A 10,585-nucleotide genomic window follows, 5' to 3' on the forward strand; every position below is an offset into this window, starting at 1 on the left:
CCTAGTAATTGACCCCTCCACTCTAGGAATTTGCCTCATACTTTCCATTCTATCCATGCCATTCACAACCTTGTAAGCTTCTTTCAGGTCACTGCTCAACCTCATGCATTGCAGTGAAAACAAACCCAGTCCATTCAACCTTTTTTCATAGCCAAAATCCTCCATACCAGGCAACATCCTGGTAAACCTTTTCTGTACTTTTTCCAAAGCATCCACATCTTTCTGGTAGTGTGGTGACCAGAGGTGTGGCCAACTAAAGTTCTGCAATGCTGTAGCATAACCTGTCTATTCTTATTCTCAAAGCTGCTTCCAATGAAGGCAAGCATGCCATAGATCTTTTTTACTACGTTATCTACTGCCGCTGCCACCTTCATTGATCTGTGGATCTACACACCCAGATCCTTCTCCATATCAATATTCCTAAGGGTTCTATCATTCACTGTATAATTTCCACCAAAATATATCATCTTACATTTGTCCGGATTAAACTCCATCTGCCATTTTTCTAACTATGCCTCTAACTGATTTTTTAGTGTGCTCTATCTTAACAGTCCTCACTATCCACAAATCTTTGTACCATCTGCAAACTTACTAATTAAACCAACCACGTTTTTCTCCAGATCATTTAATGTAGACCACAAACAGTAAAGGTCCCATCTCTGATCCCTGCGAATGCCACTAGTCACAACCCGAGAAAAAGCATCTATCCATCGCTATCCTCTAATCTCCTATGACTAAGTCAGTTCTGTATCCATCTTACCCCTGAAACCACGTGACTTCACCTTTTGTACCAGTCTGCCATGATAGACCTCATCAAAAGCCTTACTGAAGTGCATGGAGACAAAAATCAACCTCTTTTCCCTCAATCATCTTTGTCGCCTCCTCAAAAAAACTCAATCAAGTTTGTGAGGCACAACCTCCCCTGCAGTCTATTGGTAATAAGTGCATTTTCTTTGAAACGCGTTATAGATTTTGTCCCTGAATCTTTTCCAATAATTTCCCTCCCACAAACAGGAGGCTCATAGGCCCATAATTTCCAGGATTATCCCTGTTACCCTTCTTAAACAAATGGGACTACATTGGCTATTCTCCTGTCCTCTGGGACATCATCTATGGCCAAAGAGGATACAAAGATGTCTGTCAATGCTCCAGCAATTGGTTCTCTTGCCTCCTTCAGTATTCTAAAATAGAATCTATCAGGACCCAGGGTCTTACCTATCTTAAGACTTTTTAAGGCACACAACATCTCTTCCTTTTTAATAGCAACTTGGCTTAGAATTTCCATATTCCCTTTTTCGAGACCATCCTAAATCAATTCCTTCCCTTTGGTGAAGACTGATACAAAGTATTCATTTAGGACCTCATCTACCTCTTCTGGGTCCACACACAGATTCCCTTCTTTATTCTTCAGTGGGCCAGGCCTTTCCCAGGCTCTCCTTTTGCTTTTTAATATATGTATAAAAAGCCTTGGGATTCTCCTTTATCCTGTTTGCCCATGACTTTTCATGACCCCTTTGAGCCCTGTGGTTCCTTGTTTAAGTTCTTTCCTTATACACATCAAAAGGGCTTCATCAGTTCTCATCCTTCTAAACCTTACATACGCTTCCTTTATCCTTTCGAGAATGGTCATAACATCCCAGGTCATCCAAGGTTCATGTAACTTGTCATTTAGAAAGCAATTTAACCAAGTTTCTCTTTCTCTTCCATCTCCTGATTTATAGCTATTATTGTATCCTCCAAAGTGATGACAGAAGCATAATATTTGTTAATTCTCACTACCAAAATGATTAACATTAACGTGGAAACTCATGTTTCCATCTTTACATTTCAAGCCAGCTCCCTCTCATCCTCCAGACCTCTCAAAGATCAGCAAGGCAGCCTGTATGTGGAGCCACAGGAGATATTTAACGAGTATTTTGCAGTATTTACAATGGAGAAGGACATGGAAGATACAGAATGTAGTGAAATAAATGGTGACATCTTGAAAAATGTCCAAATTACAGAGGAGGAAGTGTTGGATGTCTTGAAACGCATAAAGGTGGATAAACCTCCAGGACCTGATCAAGTGTATCCTAGAACTTGGTGGGAAGCTAGGGAAACGATTGCTGGGCCCTTTGCTGAGATACTTGAATCATCAATAGTCACAGGTGAGATGGCACCACGTTAGTCAACCTTCTGACATTATTTAAGAGAGGTGGTAAGGACAAGCCAGAGAACTATAGACCAGTGAGCCAGACATCAGTGGTGGGCAAGTTGTTAGAGGAAATCCTGAGGGACAGAATTTACATGTATTTGTAAAGGCAAGGACTGATTAGCAACAGTCAACATAGCTTTGTGCGTGGGAAATCATATCTCACAAACTTGATTGAGTTTTTTTGAAAAAGTAACAGAGGATTGATGAGGTCCGATGGTGGACGTGATCTATATGGACTTCAGTGAGACATTCGACAAGGTTCCCCAAGGGAAACCGATGAGCAAGGTTAGATCTCATGGAATAGAGGGAGAACTAGCCATTTGGATACAGAACAGGCTCAAAGGTGGTGGTGGAGGGTTGTTTATCAGACTGGAAGCCTGTGACCAGTGGAGTGCCACAAGGATCGGTGCTGGATCCACAACTGTTGATGATTTGGATATGAACATAGGAGGTATAGTTAGTAAGTTTGCAGATGACATCAATATTCGAGGTGTAGTGGACAAAGAAGGTTATCTCAGATTACAATGGAATCTTGATCAGATGGGCCAATGAGATGAGGAGTGGCAGATGGAGTTTAATTTAAATAAATGAGAGGTGCTACATTTTGGGAAAGCAAACCAGAGCAGGACTTCCAGGCTTAATGGTAAGGTCTTCGGGAGTGTAGCTGAACAAAGAGACCTTCATAGCTCCGTGAAAGTGAAGGCTGCATTTGGTATACTTTCCTTTATTGGTCAGAGTATTGAGTACAGGAGTTGGGAGGTCATGTGGTTAGGCCACTTTTGGAATATTGCACGCAGTTCTGGTCTCCTTCCTATCAGAAAGATGTTGTGAAACTTGAAAGGGTTCAGAAAAGATTTACGAGGATGTTGCCAGGGTTGGAGGATTTGAGCTATAGGGAGAGGCTGAACAGGCTGGGCTGAGGGGTGACCTTATAGAGGTTTATAAAATCATGAGGGGCATGGGCAGAATAAATGGACAAATCTTTTCCCTGGGGTGGAGGAGTCCAGAACTGGAGGGCATAGGTTTAGGGTGAGAGGGGAAAAGATATCAAAGAGACCTAAGGGGCAACTTTTTCACGCAGAGGGTGGTACATGTATGGAATGATGTGCCAGAGGAAGTGGTGGAGGCAGGTACAATTACAAGATTTAAAAAGGCATCTGGAGAAGTATACAAATAGAAGGGGTTTGGAGAGCTGTGGATCAAGCGCTGGCAAATGGGACTCGATTAGGTTGGGATATCTGGTCGGCATGGATGAGTTGGACCAAAGGGTCTGTTTCCATGCTGTATATCTCTTTGACTATGGCCATGACTCTTCGGCCTTTCCTCCTGATTAAATATTTAGTTAATGTAGTCAGCAATTGTTTACATTCTAACCAATCATCTGACCTGCCAACCAACACTGCACAATGATGATTTTTCCCAAAGCCTGATGCTTTCCTCAACTCTAAACGATAAATGATGAACCCTCCTCTTTCAATATTTCTTTATTATAGGAATTTCCTTATCTGCACATTCTTTTTGTATACTCTATCCTTCATTGCAGTTATTGTTAGGGACTCTGAAGGCAACTCCTATTAGTGATATCTTTACTATTCCTCATCTCTACCTAAACTCATTTAACTCTAATCTTCTGTACCAAAACATCTATAAAGTTCTACCTCTCCAAGTTTACCAATCTTGGTATCCTTATTGAATAGCATACTTCCTTCAATATTCAGCACCCAATCCTGGTCATCCATCAGCCGCATCTTTGTATTGATTGTTTGATCATATCCATCTTTTTCAATGTGCATTATTAATTTGTTTACTTTGTAATGAATTCCATACACATTCAGATACAGACAATTTCTATCATCCTGAGTTGCACTTCCGATTTACTCTACCTTGATTCTATCCCTTAATTTGTACAACTGTCCAAGCCTAACCCTCCAGTAGCTAGTTAAAAGCCCCTCTACTTCACCAGTTATGTGGCTCACTACAACACCAGTTCCATTGTGTTCCAGGTATAGCCAGCCCAATGGTTCAAATTCCTGGAATCCATTTCTTCCTCATCAGTCTTTGAATCACACATTTATTTCTCTAATTTTATTCACCCTCTGCCAATTTGTGTGAGGTACCAGTCCAGAGATTACTACCTTTCAGGGCATGCTTAAGTTAATGCCTAGCTTCTCAGACTCTCTCAGTCAAGGCTCTTTCTTCTTTTTACCTATACCAACATGGCTCATAACAATTGAAACAATCCCTTCCCACAACAGGATCTTGAACTTTAACAAATGCAGAGGCCAAACTCCTCCGTTAATTAAAAACAAACATCCGGAAAGTGTCACCTCAGCTTGTAAACTGTTAAAAGTGAGGGTGTGAAAGAATTCCTAATTTCCATTATTTCAAGAAAAATAGCAATTTATTTTCTTTACAGAACATTAAAGCAAAAACTATTTTAAACACCCAGGCTCAGTAATTTAAGAAAAACAATCTGACTCCAACTCTAAAAATACTGCTCCAATAACAAAATTATTAAACATTACATTAACTTAATCTCAAGTCCGCACAGTCTGTCTTCTCCGCTGTCTTTAATCTTCCATCTGCTGATCCCCCCAGGTGGCCATTTCACTTTCAACTGCTTTTACAGGGAAGGTACCTTTTGATAGAGAGAGTGCCTTATTTCTTTGAGAGCAAGATGTTAGCTGGGCAATAGCTCAATGGCAGTTGCTCTGCTATTCAACGGGAGTTGCTCTTATCAATTTTCAGAATGCTCTGGTATTATACCAACCAACATCATATTCTGTCATTGGTCGGATGTTGTCAATATAATAAATTCAAATTCAACTGGGTTTTAGTATCCTGGGCATAATTTAAATTAATTGGTTAAATTTGAATTGTTGTCCAAATGCAACCAAAACTCAGTTACCCACGTAACAGCCATATGTTACATATTTTGGAATAACTTCTATTATTAGCTGATTTGTTCTGCTGCCATGGCTGTACTTTACATTTAGGAGGAGAAAGTGAGGTCTGCAGATGCTGGAGATCAGAACTGAAAATGTGTTGCTGGTAAAGCACAGCAGGTCAGGCAGCATCCAAGGAACAGGAGAATCGACGTTTCGGGCATAAGCCCTTCCCGATGAAGGGCTTATGCCCGAAACGTCGATTCTCCTGTTCCTTGGATGCTGCCTGACCTGCTGTGCTTTACCAGCAACACATTTTCAGCTCTGTACTTTACATTTAAAAATTCAGAAAACACTATCTTGAAGTGACCATACACTCTTTAGAATTTGTAACGCAACGGGCAGACATCACATCTACGTGGACTCATTCTTTGTGGCAGAGAAGTGTTTCAATCCCCACTGCTTGAAGAAGTCACCCATTAGTTTGATTTCCAGCATCTCTGCCTTTTGTTTTAGGATTTTATTCTGAAGCTGTGCACTCTGTGAAAGCTCAAGCAAATCTGAACAAGCTCATGGCACTCAATATTACATGACTCTCCTCTTAGAAAAATAGAAACTAAAAGGAGTATTTTTCTCCTGTAGGGTCATGAATCTTTATAAATTTCTTCCTCAAAATGACAGTGGAAGAAGAGTCTTAAAAATATTTTTAAGTGGGAGAGAGATAGCTTTGTGATAAGCAAGGGGATGTAAGGTTATCAGGGTGGGTGCGAATGTGAAATAATTAGAACAGTCATGATCTTATTGAAAACTGGAACAAGTTTGAGGCCCTGCTGTGTTCCTATCATTTTACATTTGTAAGGGAATGATAGAATTCTAAGTTGTTTTAAAAAGATTAAGAAAAAAAAAATCAAAAAGACAAATATTATGTTTCTTTTTAAAATTACTTACCTTGTCTAAGACCAAACTACTCAAGTGCCTTCAAATACCTACAGCAGAAGAAAAAAGTAGATCATAGTGATAATATTCATTTTGAAATAAATTGAATTTATATTGTATGTTTACAGTAACATTTCCTTTTCTGGAGGAAAACTATTTAAAAACAAAATGTATCCCACTAAAAATAAAGCCCTGCACTATTAATTCCTACATTTTACTACATATTGCTATAATACTGGCACTCGGCATCACACACCCCCCAATTCCGGTTACCATCTAGGACAGGAAGTAGCGACCGAGGTAATGGACCAGTTTACAAGCTCATGGCAACTGTCAAATAGAACAGCCCCTGTAGAAAACTGACAAGGGAGGGGAGGGGAATGTGTGTCTAGTGGTGGCATCACTCAGGGGGTTGCAGAAATGGCAGCTTCCAATGTTTTGGATGTGGATGCTACTGGGTGGTTTTTGTTGCTTTCCAGCATCTTTGTTTTAGGTTTTTATTATGAAGCTGTGCACTCTATAAAACCCTCAAGCAAATCTGAACAAGCTCATGACAGTGTCACATGACTCCCCTCTTACAAAACACAACATACACTAACTATAATATGTAACTACAAGATCAGGTTGGGAATCCTGCAGCAAGCAATTCACCTCCTGACTTCCAAAGCCTGTCTACCATCTATAACACATGTCAGGAGTGTGACTGAATACTTCCCACCTACCTGGATAAAGCACCTTGTTTAATTGGCATCGTGTACACATTCAGTCCCTGCACCACCAACAGTCAGCACACACTGGTGGTACTATCGACAAGATGCATTTCAGAAATTCATCAAGGCTCCTTAGACAACATGATTCAAACTCACTGCCCTACAACCCAAAAGAATAATGGCAGCAGATAAATGAACACCATTATGTGTAAAGTTTCCCTCCAAGTCACTCAGTTTTGACTTCGAAATGAACCACCATTCCTTCAGTGTCACTTGGTCAAGATCCTGGAATTCTCTCCCAAACTGCATTCCACCTACAGGAAGTGGACTGCAGTAGTTCAAGGTGGCAACTCACCATCACTAAGGACAACTAAGGAGGAGTATGAATTGCTGACCCAGCCAGTGACATTCAAGAATTAATGTTTTTAAAACTTCTACTTTTATAGCCTAGATTTAAAAGTAGAAAATTGAACATTTTATGCCTCACTTATACGGTCTAATTTACGATGAATAACCAAATTTAACAGTCAAGTTAGTAAGAACACGCAGAGCTAATCTTAAGGGAGGAAAATAGCTTTTCTTGAACTAGCAAATTATACAAAGGTGAAAATACTTAAGCTTTTGAAATCACAAAAGTATTAGTCACAATTAAAAAAGGGGTACATTTTAAGAATTCTAACTCTGAACACCAAGTTAAATAATCAAAATTGCAGAAAGTTGTGACCGCAGCCCAGTCCATCATGCAAACCAGCCTTCCTTCCAGTAACTCAATCTATTCTTCCCACTGCCTCAGGAAGCACCAGTGTAATCAAAGACTTGCCCCTTCCAGTTATACTCTATTCCAACCTCTTGTGTTGGCCAGAAGATACAAAAGTTTGAAAACACATCCTAAAAAAATTCAGGAAAAGCCTCTTCCACGCTTTAATAGGAGAGGTCCACTCACATATGTGGTAGAATTGATCTTTCTCTCCACTAGTAATACTAAAAAACAAAAAACAAAGTGACCAATGACAGCCTCTGTAAGTACATATTATTCATTTACTCTACCAGAAATCTAGATGTTAGTTTTGTTTTAAAATGCAAAGGCTTACCAAATACAACACTGCAATTAGCTGACACCATAGGATCCAATACATTGAAGAATGTGCTTTCCATTTTTATACTGTATATGGTTAACTTTAGCTAAATGCCTAATGCCATCTGGAATAATTGTTTGCACAATTTATTTCAAGCTTTACAATCCAAGAAACAACAGAACCAATTTGCTTAATCTAATCTCAAACTAATCTCAATCGCTAAAGCGTTTACACAGTTCTAAAGCAGAAATGGGACAAAGACTTTGTATACTTAAACAAATTTTTATATTTTAATATGAATATTAACATTTTAAACTGGCTAGCAAAATAACTGCATTATAATAAAATTGTAAACTATTCTATCACATGAAACTTTATCAAATCACCAGCCAGTTTCAAAACAGTTTCTACCCCGTTGTTAGAATACTGAATGGACTCTCAAACTCTTAACATTCACCTGTACCTGTGTTTTTGTTTTTGCTGCTGTTTACCTAATATTTACTTATCTATGCTACTTAACTCAGTGATCAACTTGTATTGCTCGCAAGACAAAGCTTTTCACTGTGCGTCAGTACATGTGACAATCAATTCAATTCAATTTAATCACAAGTAAGGAGTGAAAGATATGGACACGGACACCTAATCTGAAATAAATTCAATATCGTGAACAATAAAGTTCTTTTTTCAGAGTGCTAACATGGTTGTGTTATCGATATTAGGTTTGAGCAATTTCCAAACCATCAAATAAATGGCTCAATACTTAGAAATTTATTCAAAATTTCTGTCTGTATCACTAACTGCCTGCAATATAATCTTAGACACCATTCACTACTGGATGTAATATTTAATAGGGTAAGCGGACATAGATTTTAAAATCTATTGTAGTTTTTTGAAAAGTAAGAACCAAAATGAGTTCGAGCAACAGATGGTAATTCTTAAAACTAATCTGCTTTCGTGCATTTTTAACTAATCGGGATTACAGAGTATTATTTTCGAACACCGTTCAGAAAAAGACATTACTATTTGTTTATCTGACTTTATTGCAACATGTTAACTAAATTTTAAGTCAGTCATATTTTTCCAACCCAATTTGATTTAGATTATTGCAAAGACGTATATGGCATATTGTATGGAGCTCACATACATACAAATGAATGTGTTACAGTATATATACTCAAAAATTATTTATGGTTATTCTTTTTCAAAAAACTGATTTAATTAATTTTCATTTGGACAGTGGAGAATCAGAAAAAAGGTCATTACATTACATTAATCTCATAACTCGAATAAAATATCTACATTTTACGTAATACACATCAATTTGCGTTTACAAATAGATTAGTTTTTTAATCTTTGAAGCGTGAATTCTATCATCTACAATTAAAATATATTGTAAAGTAAAAAAAGTTCGTATTTCAATAGATACTATTTGTACTTTGCATTCGATATCAACCATTTGTTCAACACATAAATATTATTATTGATTGAAGTACTGATTGAAGCTTCTTCGGTTTCCCTCGAATTGGAGCTTATAGGGTCAAGCGTATTTGATAAACTTACCATAGTAATTAAGCAACAGCATTTGCAAGAGTAACGATAGACATTTGATTAGCAGAGTTCTCACTTTCCATTCAAGTGAAGTGAAGCTGGAGGCCTGGAGACAGTTGAAGGCACAGCTACAATGCTCTCGTTTCACACTCTGCACGTTCCTATTGTTACTCTGACACACCGTTTGATGACTTCACAATTTACCTGCGAGGGAGGGCTATTTCTCCTCCAAATAACAAGACTTGTTTTCCAGCAATCTCGTAATGAAGGTAAGAGGAGAGGCTCAAAGGGGGAGGGGGAAGGTAGTGCCGACTAAGGAAACGTTCGCAAAAATAAATGGAAAATAAACTGGAAAACAATGCAAACTCTCACATGTTCCTCGTGATTTATGGAAAAAACGGAGCTTAAGGTTTCAAGTCCCTCAAAAATTTTGATATTGTTAACTGTTCTCAACTGGCCCACTTCCTATCTTCACACTGAGTAAACTTCAACTTATCTAAAATTTCGTTGCCGGTATCCTTACTCACACTATTGTATTTATCCACCACCCTTTAGATAAGTGACCTTTTTGTAGTCCCTTTTTAAAAAGAGCTTCATCCTCATTTGCAAAGCTCCATCCATGCTCTTACCTACTCCTTTCTCGGTTGATTATTCAAGATATCTGTACTTTTAATTCTGACCACTTCAGCGATCCCAATTTTAATTACTCCACCATTGGTAGCCATTCTATCAACAAATGAGAATCAAAGCGCTGAAATTTGCCTCCCATAATCCTCTATGCCTCTATCCTTCTTTCCACATTGAAAACATTCTTTAAACACGAGCTCTTTGACCAAACCTATCCCATTATCAAATTGTATATTTTGATTATAAATTTCTGTGAAGTACCAAAGAACAATTTATGAAAGAAATTTTATAGATGCAAATTGTTGTAGGTTCTATTTGCAACTATTGACTGACCTGGTAAGTGTTTTCCAAGTTCTGGTTTTGTTTCAGCTTCCAGAGTAGCCATGGTGTGTATCTATGATATGAATCAGGAGATTATGGAAGCACTTAACTTGGGTAACACAATATTCAGTGACTTCAGATTGGCTAAGTGCATATATCCTGCTAGATCAGTATGTTGAGGAACTGACAAGGGAATGGGTTATGTTAGGCCTAAAAATAAATCCAAGAGTGATATCAAGAAAGGCCAAGCTTTTTGGCTGATCAGACGTTGTTGTTCGGGAGTGAGTC

General features: G+C 38.3%; 1 protein-coding gene across 2 annotated transcripts in view; it reads right to left on the bottom strand.

Moving 5' to 3' along the window:
* LOC122549101 (lipoxygenase homology domain-containing protein 1-like) overlaps positions 1 to 9,588 on the bottom strand; it is a 326,386-nt gene extending 316,798 nt beyond the window's left edge. The window contains exons 1-2 of one of the 2 annotated variants that reach the window (XM_043688343.2): positions 9,362 to 9,588; positions 6,028 to 6,065 (exon numbers count right to left, since the gene is read on the bottom strand). The gene's annotated coding sequence lies outside the window, so the exon portion shown is untranslated. Of the gene's footprint in view, positions 1 to 6,027; positions 6,066 to 7,816; positions 7,894 to 9,361 lie in introns of those variants that run through there. The other variant, XM_043688347.2, reaches the window with a different exon arrangement.
* Between the last annotated feature and the right edge of the window lie 997 nt (positions 9,589 to 10,585).

Source organism: Chiloscyllium plagiosum, unplaced genomic scaffold (genome assembly GCF_037043375.1).
Source record: "Chiloscyllium plagiosum isolate Xiang-an unplaced genomic scaffold, Cpla_swu_hap1 HiC_scaffold_4, whole genome shotgun sequence".
In the NCBI taxonomy this organism is placed as follows: domain Eukaryota; kingdom Metazoa; phylum Chordata; class Chondrichthyes; order Orectolobiformes; family Hemiscylliidae; genus Chiloscyllium; species Chiloscyllium plagiosum.